Raw genomic sequence first — 13713 nt, 5'->3', positions numbered from 1 at the left:
GAGCAACACATATTATCTTGGTAGGGTACGGAGGGACAATCTTGGTCCCGCTTATCAACGCATGGGCGAGTACAAACTCAATTAGATTGAGTATTCCTAGTTAACTCGGTTGGATCGAGTACAACTATAGGCATACTTCCAATGGTTGGAAAGATAGGACATAAATCACATTTATATTAATTCTTGAGCGTAATTAGCCAAAGCTAACTCAAGTTTTAATATAACTACGGATAATGATCCTATAAACAAGAGTTGCATAGAGATGTAATTGGTAAATTGTTACCTACCGATCATACTAAGTCTTGGGCGTATTAGCCAAAGCTAACTCAAGGGTTAGTATGATGTGGATCTTGTCCCACATGAATTATAGAATTCAGTGGAAGCATCATTTAGTTAAAGGCCTAATTAAATGATTAAGAATATGATATTTATTTTCTGCATTTTTCTGTTGTAGAATTGCCATGACGTCAAACACGAACAACTTCTCTCTGCGTTCTGTCCTTAAGAAGGACAAGCTCAACGGAGCAAATTTCCCGGACTGGTATAGGAATTTGAGAAACGTTCTCACTCAAGAACGTAAACTGTACGTTCTGGAGCAGCCCATTCCGGAGGCACCTCCTGCCACTGCCACACGAGCTGACCAAGATGCTTATAAGAAGCATCAAGAAGACGCATTAGATGTATCCTGTCTCATGCTCGTGAGCATGAACTCTGAGCTTCAGAAGCAATATGAGTTAATGACTGCTTACGATATGGTTGAACATCTTCGTCAACTGTATCAAGGACAAGCGTGGCACGAGAGATTTGAGATCTCTAAGGCACTGTTTCAATGCAAGATGCAAGCTGGGACTCCTGTAGGTCCACATGTGCTCAAGATGCTTGGGTACATAGAGAACCTACAGAGATTGGGATTCCCATTTGATCAAGAGCTGACCACTGACTTGATTTTGCACTCCTTGCCCGAAAGTTATAGTCAACTTCGTTCATTTGGTAAGGGAAAGTCCCAAGCCAAAGGCAAAGGCAAGGCACTGAAGCCTAAAGGAGGGGTCGCCAAGGATGCTACCTGCTTCCACTGCAGTCAGACCGGACACTAGAAGAGGAACTGCAAGGTGTACCTGGAAGATCTTAAGAAGAAGCGAAGTGAGACTTCCACTTCAGGTATATATATTATAGAAGTCAATCTATCTATTTCTTCATCATGGGTATTAGATATCGGATGTGCATCTCACATTTGTACTAATGTGCAGGCGCTGAGAAATAGCAGGGCATTAGCGAAGGGCGAGGTGGACCTACACGTAGGCAATGGAGCACGGGTTACAGCTGTTGCTGTAGGTACTTATTTTCTATCTCTGCCCTCTGGGCTTATATTAGAGTTGGATGATTGTTGTTATGTGCCTGCATTAACTAAGAACATAATTTCAGTTTCTTGTTTGGACAAGAAAGGTTTCTCTTTTATAATTAAGGAAAAATGTTGTTCTATTTATTTAAAAGATATGTTCTATTGTAGTGCACCTCTGATAAACAGACTCTATATTCTAGACCTTGAAAGCCCTATCTATAACATAAATACCAAGAGGTTCAAGTCAAATGACTTGAATCAAACCTATCTCTGGCACTGTCGTTTAGGTCATATAAATGACAAGCGCTTATCCCAGCTCCATAAGGATGGTCTGCTGGACTCATTTGATTTTGAATCTTATGAGACATGCGAGTCATGCCTACTAGGCAAGATGACCAAGACTCCCTTTAGTGGGCACAGTGAGAGAGCGACTGACTTGTTAGGTCTTATACATAGTGATGTATGTGGCCCTTTCAATGTCGCTGCTAGAGGCGGTTATAGGTACTTCATCACATTTACTGATGACTTCAGTATATATAGTTATGTGTACTTGATGACACATAAGTCTGAATCCTTTGAAAAGTTCAAAGAATTCAAGAATGAAGTACACAACTAGCTTGGCAAGAGTATTAAGATACTTCGATCAGATCGAGGTGGAGAATACCTTAGCCATGAGTTTCGTGACTACCTAGCTGAGTGTGAGATTCTATCCCAACTCACTCCTCCTGGAACACCACAGTGGAATGGTGTATCCGAAAGGAGGAATCGTACCCTATTAGATATGGTACGATCTATGATGAGTCACACATACCTTTGGGGCTATGCTCTAGACACGGCAGCTTTTATACTCAACCGAGTTCCATCCAAGGTCGTGATAAAGACACCATATAGGATATGGACTGGGAGAGATGCTCAGGTGTCTTTCATGAGGATTTAGGGTTGTGAGGCTTACGTTCGACGTCAAGTCTCAGACAAGTTAGGACCCAAATCCGACAAGTACTACTTTATTGGATATCCCAAGAAAACTAAGGGATATTACTTCTACATTCCCAGTCAGCACAAGGTAGTTGTGGCAAAGACTGGGGTCTTTCTAGAAAGGGACTTTGTTTCTAGAAAGACTAGTGGGAGCACGTTCGATCTTGAAGAAGTTCAAGATGCGAACAATAACACTGAAGCCTCGATGGAAGTTGAACTGGAATCACAAAGTGTTGTGGATGATGTTGTTCCACAAGGAGTTGAGGAACAACAACCAGTTCAAGTAGGCATACCTCTTCACAGGTCTGATAGGGTACGTCGTCAGCCTAAGAGATACTCATTTCTCTTGTCTGACCATGATGGCGTTGTGCTCATAGAGGATGAGCCTACCACTTATCAGGAAGCTGTGATGAGACCAGATTTCGAGAAATGGCTAGAGGCCATGAGATCCGAGATGGAATCCATGTACACCAACCAAGTATGGACTTTGGTTGATCCACCTGAAGGGGTAAAACCCATTGGGTGTAAGTGGGTCTTTAAGAGAAAGACTGATATGGATGGACTTATCTATAAGAGTCGCTTGGTAGCTAAAGGTTTCAAGCAGATTCATGGTATTGACTATGATGAAACCTTTTCTCCAGTAGCGATGTTTAAGTCCATTCGGATCATGCTTGCCATTGCAGCATACCATGACTATGAGATATGACATATGGATGTCAAAATCATGTTTCTGAATGGAAACCTGCTCGAGGATGTGTACATGACACAACCTAAGGGTTTTGTAGATCCACAGCATACTAGCAGAGTATGCAAGCTGTATAGGTCCATATATGGACTAAAACAAGCTTCTCAGAGCTGGAATCTTCGATTCGATGATGCAATCAAACAGTTTGGTTTCATCAAGAATGAAGATGAGCCTTGTGTCTACAAGAAAGTTGTAGGGGATATAGTTGTCTTCCTCATATTGTATGTGGATGACATACTACTCATTGGGAAGGACATCCCTTTGCTTTAGTCTGTCAAGACCTGGCTAGGGAGTTGCTTCTCAATGAAGGACTTAGGTGAGGCATCCCGCATTCTAGGGATACAGATCTATAGAGATAGATCTAAGAGATTGATTGCCTAAGTCAGAGTACATACATTGACAAGGTACTCCTTCGGTTTGCCATGCAGAACTCCAAGAAGGGATTTTTGCCGATGTCACATGGCGTGAGTCTTTCGAAGACTCAAGGTCCCTCTTTTAGGGAGGAGAGAGACCGCATGGATCAGATCCCTTATGCCTCAGCCATAGGATCTATCATGTACGTCATGCTATGTACTTGACTTGATGTCTCGTATGCTTTGAGCATGATGAGCAGATACCAGTCAGATCCAGGTGAAAGTCACTGGATAGCGGTCAAGAATATTCTTAAGTACTTAAGAAGGACTAAAGAATATTTCTTGATATATGGAGGCAATGATGAGCTAGCTGTAAAGGGTTACAGTGATGCCAGCTTCCAAACCGATCAGGATGATTATCGATCGCAGTCAAGGTTCGTATTTAGCATAAATGGTGGTGCTTTGAGCTGGAAGAGTTCGAAGCAGGACACAGTAGCTGATTCTACGACAGAGGCCGAGTACATTACTGCATCAGAGGCAGCAAAGGAGGTAGTTTGGATCCGCAAGTTCATCACTAAACTTGGGGTGGTTCCCAGTATCGCTGCCCCTATTGAGATCTATTGTGACAACAATGGAGCTATAGCACAGGCGAAGGAACCTCGCTCACACCAGCGGACCAAACACATACTACGACGCTTCCATCTCATTCGAGAGATTATCGAGAGAGGAGATGTGAAGATTTGCAGAGTACCTACAGAGGCTAACATCGCAGATCCCTTGACCAAGGCTTTGGCACAGAGAAAGCATGATGGTCACACTAGGTCATTGGGGCTTAGAGCCTATACTGATTGGCACTAGTGCTAGTGGGAGATTGTTAGTTAGAGTCCTAGAGCCAATCATTTGATGATTGTATTATGGACTTATTGTATAATATTCTTATATAAATAAAGGCATTTATTTTGATTATTATACTTACTTGTATTGGTGTCAAATAAACTAAGTATAATAACGTCCTTGAGTAGAAGGTGCTCGCCTATATCAATCGGTTAGTTGAACCGATAGTGAGATGATATTGGGAACACTACTCTTAATCATTCCTAGTCGAGTATTAACATTCAGGGACAATGTTAATGCAATAAGACTAGCATGTAGGTCAACTCGATGACTTGATCTCACAAGTCATGGATATAGAGATATCAAGTTGACACATGGGTATGCATTGGAGAATGTATACTAAATGACCCGCCATGAGAAAATATCATGGATCGTTTTATGAGTGTCATATACTTTCTCATGTGGCTATTAGTATGACTACTAGTCCTTGGACCTGAAGTCACCATGGATCCCTACATAAGGAGTTATGTACTTTGGTTTCGTCAAACGTCACCCGTAACTGGGTGGACTATAAAGGCGATTACTGGGTATGTAACGAATTATGCAGAGGGATGTGAGTGATGTAGATGGGATCTATCCCTCCTATATGACGGGAGCGACATCGATACTCTTGATAGAGTGAGACCACGAAGTGCATGGCCATGCCCAAATGAGTCAATATGAGATATTGAGCTCATTTGATCGAGTGAGTCTACTTGGAGTTCAAGATTTAGATTGGTCAGAAGATGACATGGTCTATGTTGGATCGAGACGCGCTAGAGGGGGGGTGAATAGCGCTCACGGCTATTTCGTACGTATCGGAATCGAAAACAGCGTTAGAGTAATTAAAGCAGCGGAAAAAATAAGCAAGCACACAAGAACACAGGTCGATTTTACTTCGTTCGGAGCCTAAGGCGACTCCTACTCGAAGGCCCGCGATCCTTGATCGCTTCCGGTGAGCAACAACTATAAGCTCGATTATTACAAACTAAGTATTACAAGAGATGCGATAAAAGAAATCTATACCGACGACAAAAACGAGAAATCTCGGAGCTCTGGGTCGTCGGAGACTTGTAGCAGCACTTTCGGGAGTCTTTCGGAGTAGCACATTGAGTAAAGAAGACTTGGAACACGTTGGATTGAGCTGCTGGTCGAACCCCCTTTATAAATAGTGTTCAAGGCGCCTTAAACAAGCTCCAAGACGCCTTAAACCTGAATTTTATCCCGATCTGCTCGCTGGGATAATCTTTTGACTGCCGCGAACTGAAGGCGCCTTAAACCCATTCAAGGCGCCTCCAAGCTGTCTAAGGCACCTTAAACCCCTCCGAGGTGCCTTAAGCCTGCTCCTCGCGCCAGCTCAGGATTTTGAACCCGAGGCGCCTCCAAGCCCCATGGAGGCGCCTCGGACACTGTTCATCCGAGGAAAATCATCATTATTTTGTACCTTTAAGATATGTTAGTCCCAAACAACATCCTGTAACACAAAGTTAGCACAAAATAACATCATGGATAATAAAGAATATTTAAGACAGTCTCCGGACTGTCCGGGTCTGACTTCGAATTTCCAACCGGAAACCCTAGGTCGACCCGACGCCTATTGTTCCCTCTACGAGGAACGCGTCCTCACCTACTCCACTCAGGAGATTTACCTGTTGCCAGTACGATCCTCCAAATCGACTGGACTTTTGCTCAGCACTCGATACTTCCGGACTTTCTGCTGGACATCCGCTTCCCGGCTAGTCCAGTCTTTCACTCGACCAGCCGAGACTTTCCACCTAGGGCTACCACCCCCTAGGACTTTTTGCCTGAAGTCATCGACCTGCCAAGACTTTCCGCATAGGGTTACCACCCCCTATGACCTAGGGTTACCACCCCCTAGGGTTTTATTCCTTTGCCTAACCGCAGTTAGGACTTTCTTGAAATCCTCAAGTAGACTTGTTAGAATACAAAACATCTTAACTTTGAATTCTTTGCCATTATCAAAACACGAGTTCGATCGTCGGATGCTTCCCGCACCAACAATCTCTCCCTTTTTGATTATGGCAACTCAAATTCAAAGTTAAGTAATCCAAAAAATAAATCACCATTTAATACAGGCAAATTTGCTAATTACAAAAAATAAATCACCATTTAATACAGGCAAATTTGCTAATTACAAATTTTGCTAAAACTCTATGCTCCCCCTTAACTGTTGCTCCCCCTTAACTGCTGCTCCCTCTTAACTGTTGAATTTTACTACTCTCCCCCTTTGCCATATATAAAAAAAAACAATAGACTAGATATTTCTTAGTTAAGTGCAAAGATAGATTTTAAAGTTAGCTAGGCTCAGTAAGGATGTGAATATTAAGATTGTAATGTTGCATAGATGGAAGTATTGATAGTAAACTTAAGTTTGGATAATATTTTAAATTTGGTTTAGGTTCAAATTCAGTTGGTCCTTAAGTCCAAGCATGAGTTATAATCACTTAACTTACTAGGTATCAGAGCCCTGAAGTTCAAAACATTCTTAACTAAAAAAAATTGAGTATCCTTTATCAACTGTCTAACCTTTAGTTACTTGCTGATTGTCTACAGGACAGTAGCTTTCACTTGGTTAGTCAAGTTAAGTTACTTTGGTCTAGATAGACTTGACTAGAGCTGGAGGACTTAACTTGATTAATGTATATTGCGTATTTAACGCCCAGACTCATATTGATGCACAGATATAAGCATTCTTGAGTCCAGGCTATACCCTATGCATCTCACGCCGTTCTATGTTTTTCAATCACAATCAAGGTATACCTAGGTGCTTGTGAGATGCTCTGGCTTAATTCTAGGGGAACATGATTTCTAGGGGGAAAACCTAGGCTATTTCAATTTTTTGAACAATCTAGGAAATTGGGAATTTTGAAAATTATTTTTCCTAGAATTTGAAAAAATGATAAGTAAATCTAGAATTTTGAAAAATCTAGGAAATTAGAAATTTTGAAAATGATTTTTCCTAGATTTTTTTTTTAAAAAAAAAACAACAAAATGAGACCCCTACTCTACCCAACACATTCCTATTTGCCTTCTGAGTGCACTGAACTCAAGTTCAGGTAAGGATTTTGTAAAGATGTCAGCTAGGTTTGATTTGGACTCAACGTGGTTGAGTGCAATTTCACCTTTAGCTACATAGTCCCTTACAAAGTGGTGTTTTACCTCTATGTGTTTAGTCCTGGAGTGGTGAATAGGATTCTTGGTGAGATTAATTGAGCTGATATTAGCAATAAAGATTTGTGTATTTTTATACTCTAGTTGATAGTCTTTTAAAGTATGCATCATCCACAGCAGTTGAGATGCACATTCTCCTAGAGCTATGTATTCAGCTTCTGTGGTGGATAGAGCAACACAATGTTTCTTTCTGCTTGACCAACTTACTAGGCACTAACCTAGAATCTGGCAGCTACCACTTGTACTTTTTCTGTCTAACTTGCACCCGGCATAGTCTGAATCAGAATAGCCGTAAAGGTCAAAGGTGCAAGTTCTTGGATGCCAAAGTCCTACATTTAGAGTTCCTTTAATATACCTAAGTATTCTTTTAACGTATGATAGGTGTGACTCTTTTGCACAGGATTGGTATCTTGCGCACATACCTACTGCAAACAATATGTCGGGTCGACTTGCAGTTAGGTAGAGTAAGCTACCTATGACACTCCTATAGTATTTTGGGTCAACTGATTTTCCTTCAGGGTCAGAGTCAATGTTTATGTTGGTTGCCATTGGAGTATTTATAATTTTTGAATTTTCCATAGAGAATTTTTTAATTAACTCTTTAGCATATTTAGTTTGATAAATGTAGATTCCATCTTTAGTTTGTTTAATTTGTAAGCCTAAGAAGAAATTAAGTTCTCCAACCATACTCATTTCAAATTCACTTTCCATTAATTTGACAAATTCTTTTAAGAATTTTGAATTAGTTGAGCCAAAGATTATGTCGTCAAGATAGATTTGGGCTATAAATATGTCTTTTCCTATAGTTTTCACGAACAAAGTCGGATCGATTTGTCCTTGGTTAAATTCTTTGGATATTAAGTAATTAGATAATCTTTCATACCATTCTCTAGGGGCTTGTTTTAGTCCATATAGTGCCTTTTTTAATTTAAATACGTGATTAGGGTAGTCTATGTCTTCAAACCCTGGAGGTTGGCTTACGTAGATCTCTTCCTTGATAAAATCATTTAAAAAGGCTGACTTAACATCCATTTGGTACAATTTGAATCCTTTATTTGCTGCATAGGCTAATAGCATCCTAATGGACTCGAGTCTAGCTACTGGAGCATAGGTTTCATCATAGTCTAAGCCTTCGACTTGACTAAACCCTTTGGCTACTAACCTTGCTTTGTTTCTTATTATATCACCATGATCATCCAACTTGTTCCTAAAAACCCATTTGGTATCTATTATTGATTTATCTATGGGTTTAGGTACAAGGTCCCAGACTTGGTTTCTCTCAAATTAGGCTAATTCTTCTTGCATTGCAAGGATCCAGTCTGGATCAGGCAGGGCTTCTTCTATAGTCTTAGGTTCAATTTTAGAGATTAGGGCAATCTGACTAAGGTTTCTATAGGATGATCTAGTTCTGACCCCTAGGTTTGGGTCACCCAAAATTTGGTCAGGTGGGTGAGAGGTACTTACTCTAGTTGGTCTTATCTGTGAGCCAGAAACTGGTTCTTCTGACTCATTAAGATTAGGTTGGATTTCTTCATCATCTAGAGCTCTTGGATTAATGTCGATATTTTCATTTATATAAGGTAAACTATTTTCTTCATCAAATATTACATTAGTTGTTTCTTCAACTTTCGAGGTATTTTGATTATATACTCTAAAGGCCCTACTGGTAGAGGAGTATCCTAAGAATATTCCTTGGTTAGATTTGGGTGTAAATTTTCCTAAGTAATCTTTAGTATTTAAAATGTGAACTTTACACCCAAATACTTTTAGATAGTTTAGATTGGGAATTTTATGATAATAGAGTTCATATGGTGTCTTATTGTGAAATTTATTAATTAAAATTCTGTTTTGAATATAATATGCAGTATTTATTGTTTCAGCCCAAAATTGATGATTTAAGTGATATTCGTTTAATATAGTCCTAGCTGCTTCTTGTAATGTTCTATTTTTACGTTCCACTAGTCCATTTTGTTGAGGGGTCTTGGGACATGAAAATTCATGTTGGTATCCGTTTATTTTACAAAATTCGGTGAACCTATGATTTTCAAATTCCCCTCCGTGATCACTTCTTATTCTTTTGATTTTAGTATCTTTTTCATTTTCCGTTAAGTTGCAAAAATTACTAAATATTTCATAGGTTTCATCTTTTGTTTTTAGAAATTTTACCCAAGTGTACCTAGAGTAGTCATCAATTATTACTAAGCAATATTGGTTCTTGCTTAGTGATTTGGCTCCATGTGAATCAAATAGATCAAGGTGAAGGAGCTCAAGTATGGTGTTGGATCTTTCTAGGTTGGTTGACTTGGTTTGTTTTCCTTTTTGACATGCATCACAGATTGAGTTTTCAATAAATTTTAATTTGGGCAAACCTCTAACCAGACCATTTTGACTCATTTTTGAAATGAGTCTAGTGTGAGTGTGACCCAGCCTTCTGTGCCACAGTTGAGTTTCCTCTTGTTGTGTAAGGAGACACTTTATTGAGGATATTGATAAGTCAATTGTGTAGATGTTATTTTTCCTAAGTCCTTTAAGTTTAATTTCTAGGTTTTCAATATTTTTAACTAGACATCCAGATTTATCAAAATTGACTAGGTATCCGCTGTCACACAATTGACTTATACTTAGTAAATTAAAGTTAAAATTTTCAACCAATAAAACATTTCGAATAATGAAATCGGAACTAAGTTCAATATTACCTTTTCCGATTACTTTAAGTTTACCGTTGTTGCCGAATGCAACTGATCCTAGACTTGAGTTTGGTAAACTTCAACTTATCTCCAGTCATATGTCTGGAGCATCCACTATCCAACATCCATTGATCCAATTCCTACACATGAAGTAGTTGAATTAGTTTCTTTTTAATGGATTTAAAGATAGCGTAATTGAAGTAGACTCCTTAGATTTTCTATTTTATTCTATTGTATTCAAGGTAATTTAGCAAACATTTATGTTTATTGAGTTTCATTTTAGGTTTATAAAATAATTTTTGAAATTTAAGTTTTTTTAACCAATTTTGAAATTCTTAAAACAATTTTGAAATTTAAGATTTTAAAACAATTTTGAAATTTAAGTTTTTAAAACAATTTTGAAATTTAAGTTTTTAAAATAATTTTAAAATTTAAGTTTTTTAAAATAATTTTAAAATTTAAGTTTTTTTTTAAAATAATTTTGAAATTTAAGGTTAAAAACAATTTTGAAATTTATGTTTTTAAAACAATTTTGAAATTTAAGTTTTTAAAACAATTTTGAAATTTAAGTTTTTAAAATTTAAGTTTTTAAAATAATTTTGAAATTTAAGTTTAAAAATAATTTTGAAATTTAAGATTCTAAAACAATTTTGAAATTTAAGTTTTTTAAAATAATTTTGAAATTTAAGTTTTTAAAATAATTTTGAAATTTAAGTTTTTAAAAATAATTTTGAAATTTAAGTTTTTAAAATAATTTTGAAATTTAAGTTTTAAAAATAATTTTGAAATTTAAGGTTAAAAATAATTTTGAAATTTAAGATTTTAAAATAATTTTGAAATTAAAATAACTTTAATTTCTTAGTCATCTCACCTGATCTAGGTTGTCAATCAGGGAATCCTATAATTGTTGTGAGATGAATTATTGTTGAATTAAGGGTCTGGTTTAACTTTGTGTTAGATTCAGGTTTAGCTTTGGGTTCAACAAGTAAGCATTTTTTGGATAAACTTCTGGGCTATGGTGAGTCACATGGAGCTCATTAAAGTAACCTTGCCTTCGAGGTTTTCCAAATAGTCCTACCCATTGAACTTAATACTAATCCTTGGTCTAATTAGTTAGGATCCATTTAAGGGTAGCTTTGGTCAGTTCCACTTGGCCAAATGCACCAGGTCGAAGCCATATCTTCCTAGACATGCGATGCCCAAGTTTCCCTAACGTACTATCATCCAAAAACTTCACCGGTACTGTGGTTCAAGTTAAACTCAGCTCTTTTTAAACTAGCCTTAATTACCCTGCCGGGTAATCTACTCTTGTTTTACCCATTTCGGGTAAATTAGGTTCAGTTACCCTGTCGGGTAGTTCAGTTGAAGGTGCCAGCTAGTTTGGATCCACCATCTATTTTTGAATTTTTAATTTCGATTTTGAATCTTGAATTTAGAATTTAATTTCGAATTTTTGAATCTTGAATTTAGAAATTAATTTTGAATCTTGAATTTAGAATTTGATTTTGAATTTAGAATTTAGAATTTAGAATTTAATTTCAAATTTTTGAATTTAGAATTTAATTTCGAATTTTTTAATCTTGAATTTAGAATTTAATTTCGAATTTTTGAATTTTGAATTTTGAATTTAGAACTTCAAGATAGTTTTTCTTTTAGCTTTCCCTGGATCATATCCTCGGTATGGTTTATCGAGGTAGTATATTTGATCCTTCGGAACCCAGTATTGGCCAAGTCCAACTTGATTGATCAATTTGGACTTGGGGACCCATGCTTGGACTGATTTACTATTTTATTTGTTTATTAAGGATAGATAAAATCTATATTTCTTTTTACTTTTATATCCCAGCCCAATTTTGTTGTAAATGGCTCTTTGTGTCCCAAGAATTAGATCCAAATTCTTGGAGCCCAGAGAAAACTTTTCTAAAGTAATTTTTAAATCTTTTACCTGATTTTTCAAACTAGAGTTTTCTTCCTCAAGTTTTTGAACTTGAGTAGAGTTTCCAGTTTGAACTTGATTAGGTAAAGAATTAGTGTTTGACACTTCTTTAAGGACAACTACTTCCTTTAGAAGTGATTTAATCCTAAGGTTTGATTTAGCTAGTTTGCGAAGTAAGTAATTAACTAAATTGTTAAGCCTTGGAATACTTACATTGGATTCTGGCCCTTCTGAAACGGATGCGGATCCGTGGCTTTGCTCGGGCTCGGCTTCTGACTCGCTCTCGATGATCTGGTCCCGGGCCATCAGTACGAGTAGACTTGTTTGATCAAGTTCATTATTGTCGTCCTCTGAAGAAGATTCGTCCCAGGTTGCTTTCAGGGCCTTCTTTATTCTTTGCTTTTTGGCCTCCTTTTGGTTAGGACAGTTGGCTTTGATATGCCCTTTCTGGTTGCACCCGTAACAAGTGACTTCGAATTTTGGCTTTGAGTTCGGTTGGGCCTCCCTGGACTGAACTGCCTTCTTCAGATCTTTCTTGTTGAAGCCCTTCTTCTTCTTGTAGAGCTTCTTCACAAGATTCACAAGTTCGCTGGTCAGTTCATCCTCTGAATCTTCTGAGTCGGATTCGTCTTCTGATTCCGATTCAATTTTTCGCCGTACTCTTGATTCCCGTGTTCGACTCGTACCTGCAACCAAAGCAATACCCTTGTCGGATGGCTGTGCATTAGTTTGTTCATGAAGTTCAAATTCAGAAAATAACTCGTCTAATTTTAAAGAAGATAAGTCTTTGGAGACCTTGTAGGCATCTACCATTGATGCCCACAATGTACTCCTTGGAAACGAATTTAATGCATACCTTATGACGTCCCGGTTTTCGACTTTCTGTCCTATTGCATGAAGAGAGTTAAGAATGTCCTTGATGCGTGCGTGCAGCTGGCTCGCCGTCTCACCTTCCTGCATTTTTAAATTATATAATTTATTAAATAATAAATCACGCTTACTTACCTTGGTTTCCGAGGTGCCCTCGTGAAGTTCGATCAATTTCTCCCAGAGTTCCTTTGCGGTTGAAAAGGGACCGACTCTGTTGAGTTCCTCCTTGGTAAGACCGCACTGGATGGTGCAGGTAGCTTTGGCATCGGCTTCCACCTTTTTGATGAAGGATGGTTCCCAGTTCTCACAGGATGTAGGCTTACCGTCCGTATCAGTTGGTAGTTGCAGTCCTGTCTTGACGATCATCCAGGTGTCGAATTGGATCTCAGATATATCTCCATTCGCCCCTTCCAATATCCGAAGTCTTCTCCAGAAAATAGTGGGGGACGAACAGTGCTATATCCTTCTTGTTGAGTCATTTTAGACCTAAATAAGCAAAAACAAAAAGATCTATTCCAAGACTGTGTCTTGGATTAGTAGTGCGGGAAAAAAAATAACGAGCTCAAGTGGTATTGACCAACTTTGAGCAACACTGATAAAAAAAAATTAGAACTTTAGCTAATTAGCTAATTTCTAATGACTCCGAAATAAAATACCACGAAAAAAATGTTTTGAATGGTGGTTGCACCAGTTCAAAACAACCCCGCTCTGATACCAATTGTTGGATCGAGACGCGCTAGAGG

The sequence above is a fragment of the Zingiber officinale genome, chromosome 5B (genome assembly GCF_018446385.1).
Source record: "Zingiber officinale cultivar Zhangliang chromosome 5B, Zo_v1.1, whole genome shotgun sequence".
Classification (NCBI taxonomy): domain Eukaryota; kingdom Viridiplantae; phylum Streptophyta; class Magnoliopsida; order Zingiberales; family Zingiberaceae; genus Zingiber; species Zingiber officinale.
The sequence above is the reverse complement of the archived record's forward strand: the minus strand, read 5'-3'. Positions refer to the sequence as shown.